The following is a 20,452-nucleotide window of genomic DNA, read 5'->3' as shown; positions in this document are numbered from 1 at the left end:
TTGTGTTTTAACAGCAAAAATGCTTTATGTGGGAACTAGCCCATTTTCAAATTCTGTATTCTGCTTTAGGCACATCCCTCACCCTTTAGAACTGAATTTGGATTTGTCCAACAAAATCTGTGGCTGGTGAGGCCTATTCTGGCAGACTAAAGGCCAACCATATGGGTCCTTCAACTTCATTGTTTCCACACCATTTCTATAAAGAGCTATTAACCTGCTAAAAATGAGACTATATTGGCTACCTTATATTTCCAGATAGCGCTTCGAGATCACTGCTTTTCAATGTTCCCTCATTTAAAGCACCTTATTTCACTGGGAAAAGGCCATGGAGTCAGACGGCCGTATCATGAATAATTGGAATAAATTTGCTTCCTTCATTTCATATTTCATGCACCATACTCCTTTGAATAACTCAGGCTGTAATTGTAATTGCAAAGTCTAATAAGGAGTAACATGGTTTAAATTAAGAAAGCCACTGACCGTGAACCTTGCAGTAATTCTTAATTCTCTTATTTAATTTCTAATAAAGCACCCTCTTAGAATTATATAGCACTTTCTGCTTTGATCCGATCCGCATGCCTCTCATTCTCTCTTGTAATCCCTCAGGTAAATGGGGATTTAAGCTTGTAATAACACCCACACTCACAAAACCCACCACAGATCTTCAGTCATCGGCAGTGACTGATGGAGATCAGAACGGCATATCTATTAGAGAGAGCTTACAGTATCTGATTCTTATACATTCAGTGTAGCAAATGAGCTCAAAAGGAAATATGACTAATCATAACTAGTTATAATTAATTATAAATATTTAGATCAGCTGCAAGAATTAACACCACAATTAACTAACCAGTTTGGCCAGTGAACTCATTGTTAGTTGTTTATTAATTCTGAGCAATGATCATTTTCAGGGTATTGGAAATAACTTTCTTACTGTACAGTACTACTCAGAGCATGTATCCAAAATCTGCATGATTAGGGGCTCCAGCATATGCACCACAAACAACTTTATGTGTGACACGAACATGACTTTATTAACTAGACTAAAAATCTAACATACACACACATACATACAATTTAGCAATAGAAAGAGAGCTAAAGTATAATACAGGAAAGCAAGAAGTTATAACATTGTTTGAAATTGCAGATTTCAAGCAGATGCCTTGAGCAAACCGTCAGTTTCTTTGTTCTAATGCACACTTCTTTAAAAGTGGTAAGGGATACTTAATCAATTAATGAGACTAAAGGGTTCCTAGAACTAAAGGGTTCCTTTTCATGGTTCCTAGAACTAATGGTGGAAGTACCCGCTTTTTAGAGTGTTCACACCACAGGAACTGTGAACGATTTTAGTTCTAGGAACGCAACTTAACCACACAGCAAGAGAGAGGGAAAGAGAAAGAGCTGCTGCTGTTTTTTTAATGGCAACCAAACTACAAAAGACAAATGACTCACTGCTCTTGACTGAATAACTTTATAAAGGTTTATATATATTTAACTTATACAGTGAAGAATATGCAGTGTTATTTCACATTTGATTTCTTTATTCTTTTTTTTGTGATCAATTTTTTATTGGTTTTTCCATTTAAGAAAACAAAAACAAAACAGACAACAACAATGAATGAACAGATGTGGCAAGCATCAATTTAACAGTAATAGCAAAATTAACAAAGAAATTAACAAGGTAATGTAGCATAACAAATAAATAATAAATACGTAGCAATGGCAAAACTACCAAGCATATGAAATCAAATAGACAGAGTATATGCAAGGAATACCACATATCCACCCACCCCCCCACCCCCCCAACCCCCCCAACCCCCCCAACCCCCCACCCAACAGGACCCCAAGAGAGAGAAAAAGATAACTACAATAAAGATTTTAGCGTGGAGATGGCATCATCCCAACATGAGATATTTTCAGGTTTGGCCAAGTGCAAGTTTGCTGCCCAACGTTCCATAATGGCGATATCCATATAATCTAGCAGCCATTTGTTTAAAGATAATAAATGAGGGGGTTTCCATCTACATGCTATCAGCCTTTTAGCCGCAGTAAGACCAGCCAAAAAAAGGCGTTTGGATTTAGCAGGTAGGTTCAAACTCGAAAAGTCATTCAATAATAAGAGGGTAGGCGAGTAAGGAATCTCCTGAGACAATAATGTGGACAATACACTACAAACGTTTTTCCAGAAAACCACAACACCTGGGCACTCCCACACCATATGAAAAAAAGTGGCCAAACTCTTTTGCAAACACAGAGTACAATTAGGAGAGGGCAAAGCTTTAAACCTGAACAAACTGCGGGGAGTGAAATATGACCTGTGTATAAAGTTGTAATGAATCATTCGGTGGTTAGGGTTTCTGGAAGAGAAAGACAGATTATGCCAGATCAAGTGCCAGTCCAGATTATTATTATCAGATGGCAAATCCTGCTTCCAAACTCTATCAAGAGAGAGTGATTTATTTGGTGCCTGCAACAAGACAGCATAAAAAATAGAGACCAACCCCTTACCCCCGGTCAAAACCTTATGAAAAGAATGTAAACCTAGTGTGCCATTCCAAGGAACCCCATAGGTGCGCATTGCTGTACGTAACTGAAGATAAAAGAAAAAGGAGGAACCGGGTAAATTAAAGATTTTCTGAACGTCTAAGAATGAGCGGAGACCTTCAGCCCCAAAAATGTCAGATAGTGTAAATACACCATTATTTGCCCAACTAGAAAAATATATAGGGCGTCCTCCCAGCTGGAGACGAGAGTTAAAGAAAATAGGTGACTGGAGATACCAATTTGGAGATATTTTACAATATTTTTCAGCAGCATTCCAAGTGGAAATTAGCTCAGTGATAATGGACCCAAATTTAACCTTAGATTGTTTAATTGTTTAATAGAGATATTAGAGTAAATAAGATCTTGTAATCGGTGGGGCTTTACAATATTTTCCTCAATAGAACGCCAAGATACACAAGATGCCGTGTCAAACCAAGTGGAAAGAGGGCGCAACACAAAGGCCCAGTGATATAATTGAAAGTTTGGGAGTCCTAAACCCCCAGACTTTTTTGGCCTTTGAAGGACAGAGATTTTAATTCTGGGTCTTTTACCCGCCCAAATAAATTTAGAAAGTAGTGAATGAATTTTTTTCCAATAACCTTTGGGAGGTGCCAATGGAAGCATAGAACCAACAAAATTTATTCGGGAGAGAGTATTCATTTTAATCACTGAAATGCGGGAATGAAAAGACAAAGTTAGGGAGCTCCACTTTTGAAGACTATTTTCCACCTCGACAAGTACTTTATTGTAATTATTAGTCACTGTGGCTGATACTGTAGGAAAAATTGAGATTCCTAGATATTTAAACGTCTGAACAACTGGTATGTTCATTGTGGCAACGGTGGTAGGGGCCTGTCCGGTAGAAGAATTCAGAGGTAATAATACAGATTTTTCCCAATTGATTTTATATCCTGAAACCTGACCAAAGCCCGTAAAAATATTTAAAAGGTGAGGAAGACTATGAGAAACATTATGAAGGAAGAGAAGGATATCGTCTGCATACAAAGATATAAAATGTTTGGTATTATGTATAACAATAGGGTTATGACTAACTGACTGCCGAACTGCCTGAGCAAGAGGCTCAAGAGATAAAACAAACAACAGAGGCGAGAGAGGACAACCCTGTCGAGATCCTCTAGATATGGGAAATTGCTTAGAACAGGTGATCCCTGTCAAAACCGTTGCAGTAGGATCATTATATAAAGTTTGAATCATAGATAAAAAGTTGTGTCCAAAGCCCATATGATACAAAACCTGCCACAGAAAATGCCACTCAAGACGATCAAACGCCTTCTCTGCATCAAGAGACAAAATGCCATTTGAAGAATCTGCGGTGTTGGAAGCTTCTATTATATGAAGGAGGCGACGGACATTATCTGAGGCAAGGCGATTCTTGATGAAACCAGTCTGATCCACGTGGATTAGAGTAGACAAATGTGGTTCCAATCGGGAAGCTAAGACTTTGACAAACAACTTAGTATCAGCATTTAGAATAGAAATAGGACGGTAACTCGAACACTCAGAAGGTTCCTTACCCTTTTTTAAAAGTAAAGAAATAATAGCAATATTTGAATTGTTAAAAAAAGAACCCTTAGTAATTGTAGAATGAATCATCTCCAGTAAAAGAGGACCAATTTGGGGCCAAAAGGCCAGATAAAACTCGGGGGGTATACCATCAAGCCCTGGAAATTTATTCTTATTCATGCTCACTAAGGCTTTGTGCAACTCACTCAGAGTTATTGGAGCATCAAGTTCAAGAGCAGATTCATAGGAAAGCTTTGGAAGTTGAAGAGGGTTCAGAAAGCTTTTGCATGCCTGCTCATTATAAATAAACTCTGAGGAGTATAAATTAGAATAAAATGAGCAGAAGACATCATTAACCTCATTTGGATCAGAACACAGTTTACCTGTGGAAGATTTAGCAGACGTTATGTTAGCCAATTGTTCATTGGTTTTGAGTTTCAAAGCCAGTAGGTGACTTGGTTGAGCACTGTACAAGTAATGAAGTTGCCTAGTCCTATGAATGATAAAATCAGATTTGTTCCTAAGTAGTTGATTAAGGTCTTTCATCAACAAGTCACGCTCAAGAATAAGGTCAGAGGTAGCATTCAGAGACAAAGAACGCTCTAAAGTTGAAATTCTATTTTCTAAATCTACGATATGCTTCCATCTTGTTTTGTTTAGATTAGAGGCAAATCCAATTGTTTTGTCCCTTATGAACCCTTTTACAGCTGACCAGAGTACCCTAGGATCATCAACAGAGGATCTATTTATCGTTAAAAATTGGTCCAGCTGTTCTTCCATTTCCCTTAGAAAAGTTTCATTCTGCAATAGAGTACAATTGAACCGCCAACGGGCCGCTCATTTGGGGCCTGGAGAAATTGCCAGTTTGCCAGATACAGCCCTATGGTCAGAAAGAGACATAGGAAGAAGAGCGAAATCAGAAGCTTTTTCAAATAAATGTTTAGAAATGAAAATATAATCTATACGAGAAAAGGTTCTATGTCGTGATGAAAAACAAGAAAACTCCTTTAGAGAGGGATTAGCAGTCCGCCAAACATCTATTACGGCACAGTCTAAAGCCCATTTCCTTAATGCAGTGGAAGCAAGACGTTGATTTGCCCCCTCCACCACACCAGTTCTATCTAATGAATGTGACCAAACCGCATTGAAGTCACCTCCTATTATTAGGCCAAAATCAGATAAATCCAGTATAAGTTTAGTCAGATAATCAAAAAAGCTCCTATCAAAAGCGTTAGGGGCATAAACGGAAACAAAAGCTATTTTTTTATCATTTATTAGAGTTTTAATAAAGACAACTCTACCCTCAGAATCCTTCCCGGTGTCTAAAATTGTAAACTGAAAACTACGTTTAGCAACAATTGCTACTCCTCTGTTTTTTTTTAAATTTGAGGAAGAAGCAATGACATGATAAAATTTATTATGAAATCTGGAAACATCCCTTTCCAGAAGATGGGTTTCCTGAAAAAGAGCTATATCTATTTTCATCCTCCGCAAAAAGTCCAGAGTGCTTGTACGTTTATGAGGAATATTAAAACCCCGCCCATTCCACGACAAAAAAGAGACACTAGTCATAAGTGTCTGAGTAGAAAAATAATATCAATATCAATATCAATATCAAAATAGTGAACCAATAAACCACCACCTCGAATGTAAAATGAAAAGTATAAAGTTCTATCCTTTGGGTCCTGTCTCACCCAACCATTATCCCTCCATCCTGAAACCCCCTTACCCACCCACCAAGCCTACCTTCTTTCCCTTCTAAAACCCCCCCCAAAAAAACAGATGGAAAAAGGGTCCATCTAGAGCCCACCCTCACCCCCGAAAAATTGAAGTGACAGTAAAGATGGTCAGATAACCCCTTCCTCTCCAAAACAAAGAAAAAAAAAAACTTTATTTGAGTGAAATTGCATAATAACAACAAAAAAAAAAAAAAAAAAAAAAAGAAAGATCGAATTTATATTATTAAATAACAAAAAATGGGTGCTAAAGAAAAATTATTAAGCTACAAACACCCATTATTAATAAGACTCAAATAAGGTTATGCAAAGATCAAGCAAACATAACTAACAACAACAGAAAAAAAAAAAAAAAAAAAAAAAAAAGTTGCCGACCAAACAACTGTAAACAAGTCAGAATGACCGGAGTGACAACCCATCAGTTCTGAAGCGTCATCCAGGAAGTAAACAAACCCGCATATAAGGAACTTAACAGAACGGTACAGTAGAGTAGATAAGAGCTCCAAACACGAGCCCTACCCCAGTCAGTTAGCGAGATTGTCCTCCTCTGGACAAAGAAACTTCTCCGCCTCCGATGGATCACAAAATAAATGTTGTTCTGATCCACGGATAAGTTTGATGACAGCCGGGTAGAGCAAGAACGCCTGGTATCCTTGCTGTCGGGCCCGGTGCATGACAGGGAAACAGGGGCGCCTCCGCTTCGATGTGTGGTCACTGTAGTCCGCTGTAAACCGAATAGTATGCCCGTCGACTTCAATTGGATTTTCCCTAGCTTCTTTGAGGATGTGATCTCTGTCTATATACCGGAGAAATTTCATGATCAAAACTCTAGGAGCCGAAGTGGATTGGCGCAGGTGACCCACGCGATGAGCCCGCATTAGCTCCGGAGGATTAGCGGCGAGTCTCGGGAACCATTTCGGGATGTTAGCACTCAGGTAGGCCAAGGCATTACCCTTTTCTGCTCCTTCTTTTAAGAACATCAGCCGTAGGTTATCCCTTCTGCTTCTGTCCTCCAGATCTGCCAGTTTGGACTGTATCTGGTCCAGAGAATCGCCATGTATTGAAGCTGTAATCTCCGCTTTCTTTATGCGCTCCTGAAGTTTAACGGAGATAATACGTTGTTTGTCAATCTCCTCAGCGTGTTTGTTCAGAGTTGCTTGCATATTATCAAGCTGAGTCTCTATGCGATCAAATCTTTCGTTGGCATACTTCTCAGCTTTGTTGAAATGTTTCATAAGAACAGCTTCAAGAGAGGCCATTGTGAGGCTCTCAGATTCCTCCTCATCATCCTCATACACCGTTTTTTTTAAAGCGTCTCTAGATTTGCTATTGTTTCGACCTTGTCTCGACATAGCAGAAAGCACAAGTTTTAGGTTTTCAATTGATGAAAGTTTAGGAAGAAATTCAAAAGCCTGGCAGTGAACAAGTTTGCATCAAACAATTTGGAGGGAGAGGAGCTGAAGTTCTAGTCTGCCATCTTGTCTGCCATCTTGTCCCTTTGATTTCTTTATTCAAATTTTGTACCTGAAAACTACCTGAGACTAAAACTGAGACCTACTTTCAAATTTGTTCTATTGTATGTATTTATGCTATTTGTAATTTGATTATTTGTTCTTATTTTATCACTGACTGCTAACTTGTCTTTAATAATGTTTTAGATTTATATTAGGCTAGTAGTTTTTGCTGTAATATCAAAATTGGAATAGAGAATGGTGATATTTCACTGGTATCTAAACATTTGAACCACTGACCCAGTCCTTAGCACTGAGTCCTGCTAAAGCAGTTCTAAATATGCACTGTGCTATTAAATGAAGTATAAAATATGAGCAATAGAATGAACAGTGAAAGTAACAGAAGCTCACACAATACATTTTAACAGGCTTAATTAAGCATGAAAATTACAGAAGGGAAGTATTTACTAAACAAATTAAATCAACTAATATGATTCATATTCTTTTGGTTTCTCTTCCCAATATATTTTTAAAAAGACAAATGCAGAGAAAATACAGGTATCGGTATCGGCAAGTACCAAAAATGCAAGTATCAGTATAGGACAGTATCTGACTGGTATCGGTGCATCCCTAGTGCAAGAGATCTGTTACGATCCTCGGTATCTGTTTTGTGTGGGTTGTTGTTTTGTATACAGTGAGGAAAATAAGTATTTGAACACCCTGCTATTTTGCAAGTTCTCCCACTTAGAAATCATGGAGGGGTCTGAAATTGTCATCGTAGGTGCATGTCCACTGTGAGAGACATAATCTAAAAAAAAAAATAATCCAGAAATCACAATGTATGATTTTTTAACTATTTATTTGTATGATACAGCTGCAAATAAGTATTTGAACACCTGAGAAAATCAATATTAATATTTGGTACAGTAGCCTTTGTTTGCAATTACAGAGGTCAAACGTTTCCTGTAGTTTTTCACCAGGTTTGCACACACTGCAGGAGGAATTTTGGCCCACTCCTCCACACAGATCTTCTCTAGATCAGTCAGGTTTCTGGGCTGTTGCTGAGAAACACAGAGTTTGAGCTCCCTCCAAAGATTCTCTATTGGGTTTAGGTCTGGAGACTGGCTAGGCCACGCCAGAACCTTGATATGCTTCTTACAGAGCCACTCCTTGGTTATCCTGGCTATGTGCTTCGGGTCATTGTCATGTTGAAAGACCCAGCCTCGACCCATCTTCAATGCTCTAACTGAGGGAAGGAGGTTGTTACCCAAAATCTCACAATACATGGCCCCAGTCATCCTCTCCTTAATACAGTGCAGTCGCCCTGTCCCATGTGCAGAAAAACACCCCCAAAGCATGATGCTACCACCCCCATGCTTCACAGTAGGGATGGTGTTCTTGGGATGGTACTCATCATTCTTCTTCCTCCAAACACGTTTAGTGGAATTATGACCAAAAAGTTCTATTTTGGTCTCATCTGACCACATGACTTTCTCCCATGACTCCTCTGGATCATCCAAATGGTCATTGGCAAACTTAAGACGGGCCTTGACATGTGCTGGTTTAAGCAGGGGAACCTTCCGTGCCATGCATGATTTCAAACCATGACGTCTTAGTGTATTACCAACAGTAACCTTGGAAACGGTGGTCCCAGCTCTTTTCAGGTCATTGACCAGCTCCTCCCGTGTAGTTCTGGGCTGATTTCTCACCTTTCTTAGGATCATTTAGACCCCACGAGGTGAGATCTTGCATGGAGCCCCAGTCCGAGGGAGATTGACAGTCATGTTTAGCTTCTTCCATTTTCTAATGATTGCTCCAACAGTGGACCTTTTTTCACCAAGCTGCTTGGCAATTTCCCCGTAGCCCTTTCCAGCCTTGTGGAGGTGTACAATTTTGTCTCTAGTGTCTTTGGACAGCTCTTTGGTCTTGGCCATGTTAGTAGTTGGATTCTTACTGATTGTATGGGGTGGACAGGTGTCTTTATGCAGCTAACGACCTCAAACAGGTGCATCTAATTTAGGATAATAAATGGAGTGGAGGTGGACATTTTAAAGGCAGACTAACAGGTCTTTGAGGGTCAGAATTATAGCTGATAGACAGGTGTTCAAATACTTATTTGCAGCTGTATCATACAAATAAATAGTTAAAAAATCATATATTGTGATTTCTGGATTTTTTTTTTTAGATTATGTCTCTCACAGTGGACATGCACCTACGATGACAATTTCAGACCCCTCCATGATTTCCAAGTGGGAGAACTTGCAAAATAGCAGGATGTTCAAATACTTATTTTCCTCACTGTATGTGTGCAGGGATTGGCTGCCGTCGGAGGAGCCTGATTGGTGGATTTACTGATGCGCTGCTTTAAATGGGCAGCGCTTACCGAAGATGGCGAGCTCATTCTGGCATTGGCCTTGTGGCGTGAAGAGCTCCAGATTCCACCTCCCGTCAGCAGATCCCAAAACCTTCAGTTGATCATGTTCGTTTGTTTGTGATGATTTAATTCGGTTCTGTTTTATGTTTTAGGAACGTAGGGCTGTCCTGCTATTTATTTTGACTTTTATTTATTTTTATTTTTAGGGAGTTAGGGAAGTTTCTTTGTAATTTTGTTAATTCCCTGATTAAGTAATTTATACATGTTTGTTTATAAATCTATTTTGTTTATTATTTTGGCCTTGGGGCACCCTGAAGCCATTGCTCCTTAATTCAATTATTTTTTCCACCTTAAATAAATTATACTTTTTGTGGAACTTAGAATTGTGTTTTTGGTGATCTGTCGGCTGGGGCCAATAGAACCAATAGCAAAAGTTCACATCAAGCCCGTCCTTATTGCAGGGGTCATAACATCTCAAACCGAAATTGGACCAATCAGCTGTGAGCAAAGTGACACATCTCTGACAAAATAAAGTCACTCCCCCAGTTTCTCTTGCTCCAAATTAAAGGTCACTACATAGTAAGAGATTTTTAAATACAAAATTGTCTGGTTTTAGTGATGATTATTTATTGTAATTATTTTATATAATTGCTCAATGTCACATTCACCATCTGTCTTCGTCTGTGTCTTCACTACACTTCCCAGTATCCTCTGTCATCATCACCTGCACCTGCTCCTCATCACCCTCATCATCACTGTCACCTGTTGTCTTTGTCATTATCTATGTATTTAAGTTCCCCTCTCACTCCTTTTCATTGTCGGTTATTGTTTGTGTAGTTAGCACTCTGTTGGTGCACTTGCACACTGTTTCGTGTTTGTTTGAATTTTTGCCTATGGAAATAAATATTGAGTATTTTGTATCTTCGCTCTACCTTCGTCTTTTTCATCCGCCCGTTGACGTTACACTCATTTATAAATTGCTCACCCAGCTAGCAGGGAACGTTCTCAGAACTTTCGCTAACATTCCCTACAAGTTTGGTTAATGTTCTAAAGAAAACATTTGAATGTAATGTTTACCGAACATTTTAAGGATGTTTTCTCATTTTAAAAAATGTTCCTATAACGTTATATGAAAACTAAGATATAACATTTTAACTGCAACATTCAAAAGATGTTTTGGGAATGTTTCTGAAGTAACAAGTTGTACTATGATCTCAAAATATCATTGTCCCTATGTTTCATTATAACAAAAGAAAAACGTTCTCTCTGTCACGTTAGGAAAATGTTTTGAGGATATCATTGAGAGATGAGATGTTTAATGTTCTTTATAAAACGTTCTTCTAATGTTACGAGTTAACAAAATTATAACATTTTATTTGCAACATTTTGAGAATATTTTGGGAATGTTGTTAAAGTTAAAGTTTGTACAATGATCTCAAAATAACGTTGTCTTAATGTTTCATTATAACAAATGAAGAATGTTCTCTCTGTCACGTTAGGAAAATGTTTTGAGGATATCATTGAGAGATGAGATGTTTATTGTTCTTTATAAAACGTTCTTTTAATGTGACGAGTTAACAAAATTATAACTTTTTATTTGCAACATTTTGAGAATATTTTGGGAATGTTGTTAAAGTTAAAGTTTATACAATGATCTCAAAATAACATTGTCCCAATGTTTCATTATAACAAATGAAGAATGTTCTCTCTGTCACGTTAGGAAAATGTTTTGAGGATATCATTGAGAGATGAGATGTTTATTGTTCTTTATAAAACGTTCTTTTAATGTGACGAGTTAACAAAATTATAACTTTTTATTTGCAACATTTTGAGAATATTTTGGGAATGTTGTTAAAGTTAATGTTTGTACAATGATCTCAAAATAACATTGTCCCAATGTTTCATGATAACAAAAGAAGAACATTCTACTTGCAACATTTTGAGCATATTTTGGGAATGTTGCTAAAGTTAAAGTTTGTACAATGATCTCAATATAACATTGTCCCAATGTTTCGTGAAAACAAAAGAAGAACATTCTTCTTGCAACATTTTGAGCATATTTTGGGAATGTTGCTAAAGTTAAAGTTTGTACAATGATCTCAATATAACATTGTCCCAATGTCTCATGATAACAAAAGAAGAACATTCTTCTTGCAACATTTTGAGCATATTTTGGGAATGTTGCTAAAGTTAAAGTTTGTACAATGATCTCAATATAACATTGTCCCAATGTTTCATAAAAACAAAAGAAGAACATTCTTCTTGCAACATTTTGAGCATATTTTGGGAATGTTGCTAAAGTTAAAGTTTGTACAATGATCTCAAAATAACATTGTCCCAATGTTTCGTGAAAACAAAAGAAGAACATTCTACTTGCAACATTTTGAGCATATTTTGGGAATGTTGCTAAAGTTAGAGTTTGTACAATGATCTCAAAATAACATTGTCCCAATGTTTCGTGAAAACAAAAGAAGAACATTCTACTTGCAACATTTTGAGCATATTTTGGGAATGTTGCTAAAGTTAGAGTTTGTACAATGATCTCAAAATAACATTGTCCCAATGTTTCATAAAAACAAAAGAAGAACATTCTACTTGCAACATTTTGAGCATATTTTGGGAATGTTGCTAAAGTTAAAGTTTGTACAATGATCTCAAAATAACATTGTCCCAATGTTTCATAAAAACAAAAGAAGAACATTCTTCTTGCAACATTTTGAGCATATTTTGGGAATGTTGCTAAAGTTAAAGTTTGTACAATGATCTCAAAATAACATTGTCCCAATGTTTCGTGAAAACAAAAGAAGAACATTCTACTTGCAACATTTTGAGCATATTTTGGGAATGTTGCTAAAGTTAAAGTTTGTACAATGATCTCAATATAACATTGTCCCAATGTTTCATGATAACAAAAGAAGAACATTCTTCTTGCAACATTTTGAGCATATTTTGGGAATGTTGCTAAAGTTAAAGTTTGTACAATGATCTCAATATAACATTGTCCCAATGTTTCGTAAAAACAAAAGAAGAACATTCTACTTGCAACATTTTGAGCATATTTTGGGAATGTTGCTAAAGTTAAAGTTTGTACAATGATCTCAATATAACATTGTCCCAATGTTTCATGATAACAAAAGAAGAACATTCTCTCTGTCACATTAGGAAAATGTTTTGAGGATATCATTGAGAGATGAGATGTTGAATGTTCTTTATAAAACGTTCTTGTAATGTTATGTGTTAACACAATTAGAACATTTTACTTGCAACATTTTGAGGATGTTTTGAGGATGTTGTTGAGATAACAGATTATATAATGTTCTCAGTAAAACATTGGCACAATGTTCCATAATAACAGGAGGAACATTATCAAAACAATGTTCGTAAAATGTTTTGAGGATATCACTGAGACCTGAGATGATGAGTGTTTTTAAAAAAACGTTCTTGTAATGTGACATGTTAACAAAACTAGAACATTTTAAATGTAACATTTAGCAATCAAACTACACAATTATTGTTAAATTGAGCTTGCTGGTCTGACAGCAGGCCAACAGGGTTCACGATGGAACATATGGTGCGTTTAAGTCCTCCTGGGAAGTTTGTATTCATGAGGTTTTACAATTTTTTTAATGTTTTAAATTAATGAAGCCACTGTAAACTTTATCATCACATATTATACTGTTATATATTAATGCTATCATATTTTGTGCAGGCATTAGCTTATTTCATTGTCACTGCTGAATACCTAAGTATAGTGGTATCCCACAATGTTTCCCACTGACACGCCCCTAACTCTTCAAGATCGGGGTTAAAGAAAATCCTGAGCTTCCTACTCATATTCTCATCATTGTGTTGGCGTTCAACTTGTAAATACGATCTTTATGACATGACTTGAATGCACCAATAGCTCTAGCTTAATTAGGGACAATCCATACAAACACTCTTTGCTAAAATACATTACAGACTGTCACAGTGAGAAGTTATTCATCCTGTATCAACGCTAAAGGCCTAACCACTGCAGTCAACACCTTGGAGTCTATCCATGCTGTTAAATAAAAGTCTGTAGACAAGGGTTAGGGTTAGAGTTATGGTTAACCTTAACCCTTAATTTCTAACCCAGACCCGGTTTCACAGAGTTTAGATTAAGCCAGGATTAGGCCTTAGTGCATTTAATTAGCTTTTAAAAATGTGCCTTAGAAAAAAGAAAAAAGAAACATTACTGGTGTGCATCTTGAGACAAAACAATGGCACTGACATATTTTAAGATTTGTCAGTGCAAGTTGCTTTCAGGTAAAACAGCTCAAACGTGCATTTTAGTCTGGGACTACAGGCTTAAACCTTGCCTGTGAAACCCGGGGTATATGTTGCAACTTGTATAGAATTATGCCAATGTTAGCAAAGTGTTGTGTTGGACAGAGGATTAACCCTAAACCAACAGGTTGTGTAACAGTGCCACACAGGGTGAAAAGCAAGTTGACATTATTAGGCATAAGAGTGTTTCTAAAGGAAAGGTCAATATTTTGTTAAAGTGCAAAAGGATCATTATGGGTCACATGAATGTAACTCTAATGTCACCATGACACCAATCCATTATTTTTTCATGTAGGTAAGGTATACAGAATTGTATATGAATAGCCTACATATGCAATGTTTGCTCTGTTTAATATATAATATGTTTGCTCTTTTAAACTGCTGTTGGCAGAGCAGTGGTAAATATAATTTTGTTATATATGGTATATATTATTTATGTTATTTATTATTATTATTTATATGTTATTGTAAGTTTTTATTTATTTATCATGCACTGCAATGAAGACACCATTTAACCAATTGATTAAATATAACAGCCAGCTTACAAATACAACTAAATAAATAGCACGTGCACATTTTTTTCATATTCTTTCTTTTAAAACATGTAATCTTTTCCTGTAATTGCAATGTTACCACATTATTGGCTGTCTCTTCGAGTTGTTTTGAGCATGATTGGTTATTCAGACTGTCATCCAGGAATCTGGCCAATGACAGCTATGCGCGCCTTTTACTGGTCAAGTTTGAATATTCGTCTGTTAGAGTGAGTGTGTGTGTGTGTGTGTGTGTGTGTGTGTGTGTGTGTGTGTGTGTGTGCGCGCGCTGCTGCTGCTCGGGATCTTCAGTACTAGCCTCCTTCGGTTCTGTGGCTTTTACATTGTTTAAAACATGGATTATTTTGCATCGTACTGTTACATTTTTATTTTGAGCGAGTTGCGGGATGTAAATGGACAACGAATTTTAACAACGTACGTGTAACGGACATATTGCAATCTGCGGAAGGTAAATAACTTTATTTTATATAAAAATACATTCTGCTACATCAAAATATAGTGTGTTAAATTGAGAAGCCAATTTTAAATGCGATTAGAGCAATATCGACATTATGTCAATGTTTCAGGCTAAGCATGTGTAACGTTAAATATTGTCAGCTAACTTAGTTTTTGATAAAAAAAAATAAAAAAAGGAGCTTTACAATGAGTGAACTGAGAACATTGTGTCTTTATACAGAGAGGAACTCGAACCACACTATGAAAACTAGGCTTTTGAATATTGTTGATCGCGGGATATCGGCCTACCGTCAAAATGATGAGTCATCATCATATTATGTTTTTGAGCTGGTGAGTAAAATTTTGCAAGCTTTTGCAAATGTCTCTTTTAGTAAGTAAATACAAATAGCTAATAATATTGCTGTATGTGTGTGTTTCCCATTATCTAGGAATTTTGGGAATAAATATTATCCAGCCACACGATCTTGCGGTGAGTATTGTCATAGTAAAATACACGTGAAATAGAGGCAGAACATGTAAACTCTGCTCAAAGGCACACTGGTCCAAACCCTCCAGACAATATTTTACCTGTCTTCTTGATATGAGTTTACGGGCCTAGCTGACCCAAACATAAATGTCCTTTCAAAATGAAATTATTTTCAAACCTGTATGACTTACTTTTGTGAAACACAAGAATGTTGGGAATAAAACAACATTGGAACCCATTTTATGGAAAAAAAACAAAACAGTGAAGTCATTTCTCAAGATATCTTAATTAAGGTTATACAAAATAAATTCATACAGTTTTGGAACAACATGGAGTAGGCTACCGGTAAATAACGAGAGAACTTTTTAGGACATGTTCCCAGGGTCCTTTGCTAAATTAACCATGGTTTTTATTATAGTAAAGTGTAGAAACAATGTTTTTATGGTGGATTGATTACAATAATTTATTACCATTTAGTTAGTGTAGCAAAACCATGGTTAATGTTAGTAAGGGTTCTCCAGATTTATATAGCCTAACACTTAAGGAAAACATAAAAAATGGTCCTATGTCACCCAGATCAATAGTCTGTTAACACACATTAACACACTTTTTAAATTTTCTTAAGATCAAGCATTGGAACAATGTTCACGGAGCAGAACAGGCACCAACAGAGAAACAAGTCCATCACTAGTAAGTATCCACTGCATTTTATAAAACCGTAGTCAATTTTAAAGGCACAATGCACTCCAAAATAAAAATGATCTCTTTTTTTCTCCCTCGTGCCTGATTTATATCTGTCCCAGATTTATATCTGACTTTCTTTCCACAGAGATTTTTAGAAAAATTATCATTAAAGAGAATCATATAAAGAGAAATGTGGGAGGAGCTTGAATTTATTACCTAGCCCTGTTTGTTTGAACCGCGAGAGCCGTCAAAGCTTATGCTACTCCTACGTCATACATCGACAAGAGGCTTTTATAGTCTACACGTCGGATGCAAGCAACTTGCAGTTTTGCCCCCACCAACAACGCATAGTATTGCATACAATGGTGCGTCGCGTATCAAAAACTGGGACGACACATTTTGCTACGCATAGATGCATAATGGCGGCCGAAGTGTAGCGATGCGTAGCCTTGCAGGCGCGTATGCGTATCGATGCGTTGACTCTATAACTCTTTGGGCGTAATTTGACTTGCATATGGCTGTCTGCTGGAAGCTAGTTATTTAAGTCGATAAAGTTATAAATATGGTAGGGCTGGGGGAATTAACACGTTAATCTTTGCGATTAATTTGAGATGCATAACGAGTTAAAAAAAAATAACGCAATTAACGCAGCACTTTTTTTGCCTCGTTTTAATGACTTCCTGTTGCGGAAAAGGCTGCAAAATATGCCGTCCCGCCCCTCCGTGTTCGGCGATCAGGTTTTATTCTCACGCAGCTTTCATGAGCGGGTCTTTTCCGCGCCGCGCTCTCCATTCCGTGTGTGTGTGTCGGCGCACTGACACACACACACAACATTGAGCAAACATTGAGCTCTTTGCTCAATGTTCTGCTCCGTGTTTGCGCTGCGTGTTCTGCTCTGTCGTTAACGGCCCAAACGCTCCAATCATGTACCGATCATGCACTGGAAAGCAAAGTCAAATAACGTGAATTTTCTCAGTAGTAGACTTCTGTGAAATAGCCCTACTGAGCTGGTATAGTCATGCTGGCAACAATGGTAAAATTACCTGCTCTGATCACATGCTCTTGTAATAATAGCTTTGTAGGACTATGTTTTATTTTGATAATTAGTAAAAAATATATATATAATAATAAATTGTTAAATTGATTATGTTGATTGATTATTGAAAAATAATAATATATTGATATATTGATGTTTAATATTATTTTAATACAGGGCTATTTTCTGTTCCTTTTTTCCTGTGTTGTTTAATTAGGTTATTCTAAGTTTAAATATTGATGATTACAAGCTTGGGGGAAATGCAATTAATTGCATTTAATTACAGCAAATTGTGTAAATAATCAGTTACTTTTTTTTAATCGATTCCCAGCCCTAAAATATGGATATGTTTCTTACACGAACGCATCACTTCGCTTCACCTTTCGCCTTTATTAACCTGCCAGAGCCGTGTGGAGTACTTTTATCATGGATGGATGCATTTTTATGGACTTGTCAAAAAAATCCCACAGGGAGCTACAGAATAAGAAATCTTTGAAGTCCACTTTTTTACTGTCTGTTTCCATCAGTAAAATTACCGTTTTTTTGGGGGTTTTTTCTCTCAGAATTGTGAGGCAGGAACACACAATTGCAAGAAAATATCAGAATTGTGAGCTGTCTTTTTTACTCCCCTCAGAATTCACCCTTCGAGGGAGTTTGATTGACAGGTATTTATTTTTTACATTTCTATTTTACAAAAATTATTTTTTTTTCTACAGAAATTACACAAATTAAACGTTGAGACTTTGTTTCATATCAAAAGTAACCTGCTCTGTCTTGTCTCGGCGTTTAGACGTTTCAACGTTTTTTCTTTGATCCGCAATGTATTTTTCATTGCGTGACAACATGATGTGTGGCGTGAGAGCGCCATGGCTTGTTGGACATAGCAACAGTAACTAAAGGGGGCGGGTCTTTGCAAATTGCATTAACCATGGCTGCCTGTTAATTATCACTGGACTACTTCGCTCTCGCATCTCCCAAAAGTTTTTTTTTGTTTTGTTTTCTTGATTCCATTTTAATGGTTTAATTAAATTGCTATAACCAATTATTTAAAATGTAATGATTTAAGCAAAACTTTCTTCAAAGGTTAAACCAAACTTTTATTTGACGGATTGCCGTGTAGACATTTGAGTCTCTCTGTGTTTTATGATGATAGTTTTTCTCAAATGAAGCTAAAATGCTGCTGAAGAGCGGCTGTATTGATGAAGTGCATTAATGAGAAAAGACAGCAAAAACAAAATAAGCCAGAATTGCTTTTTTTTCTCAGGTTTTACTAATTTATCCTGTGATTCTGACTTTCAAACAGCCAATTGCGAGTTTATATATCGCACTTCTGAGAAAAAAAAGTTTGAATTGTGAGTCGCAATTACCTTTTTTAAAAATTTTATTCCATGGCGGAAACAAGCTTTCATATGCACAGACAGTAGCTCACATTTAACATGCAGATTGTGCGCACACAGAAACCTACTGGAGCACAGAAAGTTAGTGTCAACACTGTCCTGTGATTTCTCAATAAGAAACTGCGTAGAAACAGAAGTTATAGCATATTTCTTTCTGCTTTTGAAGTAACTAAAACTTACAGCTTAGCTAATAGCAAAGAGACGATACACAGGTATGATTAAATCACACTAGAAATTGTTCCATCGCCAATGCATTCAAATGCAGTTCTACTTTATCTGTATCTGATTTAAAACAAGCAGAAATCTGTAAGAAATGTAACAATCCATAGACAATATAACTGATGAAAATGAGCTGTTCGTGAGCAGAGCAGTGCAAAAGCATCGTGGGCAGTGCTGTGACATGCTGCAGCTGTGCTCAAGGTGACCTGAGTTCAAGGTTAACACTTCTCAAGCCAAGTTTGTAGTTTGTTAAAATAATTTAGCCTCTAGTTGTGTTATTAACATGTATATAATGGATTAAGTATATGTTTTAAATTACAGAAACAAAATAGATACTCATAAGGTATCATATTTATACTTTTAAATAAACTAATCTAATTAATTTCTGATTAATAATTAGGCTGGCTAATTTTGAAAGTTTTCAAAGTCAATATTGCTTGTGATCTTAATATGTAATATGTATTTGTATTATTTTTGTTTACACTGTTGCATGATCTTCTTTTATAGGCTATGAGGAAAAACTCTACCATGCACACAGAGAATGGAGCTCAATTCTGCTAACTGGGATAGCAGCTGAAAAACAAGAAGAGAAGAACAGTAGAACACCTATTAATGCAGATGACTTTATTCTTTTTCTGCAAGAACCAAGACAACCAAAGACTGATGATGAGCGCTCTGAGCAAACAGCAGTCAAGACGTGTGATTGCACATTGGACTTTACTGAGTTCTTCATGTAATGTTGGGCATCTACTGTACGCAGAACTTCTAATAATTTATGTGGATGCCATTCATAATCCTGTTAGATTTTTGTTTTATTTTAGAGATTAATAAAATTGTATGTTTTAACAATGTTATAGCTAAGCATTTTTTATGTTTAAGAGAACATTTTGGGAACAAAAATAAAAACACCCCCTGAAAACTTTCTAAGAACGTTAGAGAATAATGTTGTAAGAATGTTACACCTAAACATTTGAATAATGTTTTTAAATAATGTTATCCGAACATTTAAAAGAACATTCTGGGAACAAAAATAAAACTATCCGCTTACAACATTATAAGAACGTTAGAGAATAATGTTATAAGAATGTTATTACTAAACATTTTAATAATGTTTTTAAAAAAATGTTCTCTAAACATTTAAAAAAACATTCTGGGAACAAAAATAAAACTACCCGCTGAAAACATTATAAGAACGTTAGAGAATAATGTTATAAAAATGTTACTACTAAACATTTTAATAATGTTTTTAGAAAATGTTCTCCAAACATTTAAAGAAAAAATTCTGGGAACAAAAATAAAACTACCCGCTGAAAACTTTCTAAGAACGTTAGAGAATAATGTTATAAGAATGTTATCGCTAAACATTTTAAAAATGTTTTTAAAGAATGTCCTCCAAACTTTTAAAAGAACATTCTAAGAACAAAAATAAAACTAGCCGCTGAAAACTTTCTAAGAACGTTAGAGAATAATGTTAAAAGAATGTTACTACTAAACATTTTAATAATGTTTTTAAAGAATGTTCTCCAAACTTTTAAAAGAACATTCTAAGAACAAAAATAAAACTAGCCGCTGAAAACTTTCTAATAACGTTAGAGAATAATGTTAAAAGAATGTTACTACTAAACATTTTAATAATGTTTTTAAAGAATGTTCTCCAAACTTTTAAAAGAACATTCTGGGAACAAAAATAAAACTAGCCGCTGAAA

The 20,452-nt window shown here is 36.1% G+C and overlaps 1 long non-coding RNA gene across 1 annotated transcript; it reads left to right on the top strand.

Moving 5' to 3' along the window:
- The first annotated feature begins 12,754 nt into the window (after nt 1-12,754).
- On the top strand, nt 12,755-19,668 carry LOC311074144. The gene is made up of 6 exons (XR_014604249.1): nt 12,755-14,936; nt 15,165-15,274; nt 15,373-15,413; nt 16,036-16,100; nt 17,694-17,795; nt 19,254-19,668. It is a non-coding gene; the product is annotated as an uncharacterized lncRNA (long non-coding RNA).
- Nucleotides 19,669-20,452: the final 784 nt, after the last annotated feature.

Source organism: Abramis brama, assembly GCF_963993115.1.
Source record: "Abramis brama genome assembly, chromosome: 2".
NCBI classification, from domain to species: Eukaryota; Metazoa; Chordata; class Actinopteri; order Cypriniformes; family Leuciscidae; genus Abramis; species Abramis brama.
Note: the sequence above shows the minus strand (reverse complement) of the source record. Positions and strands in the feature narration are given on the sequence as shown.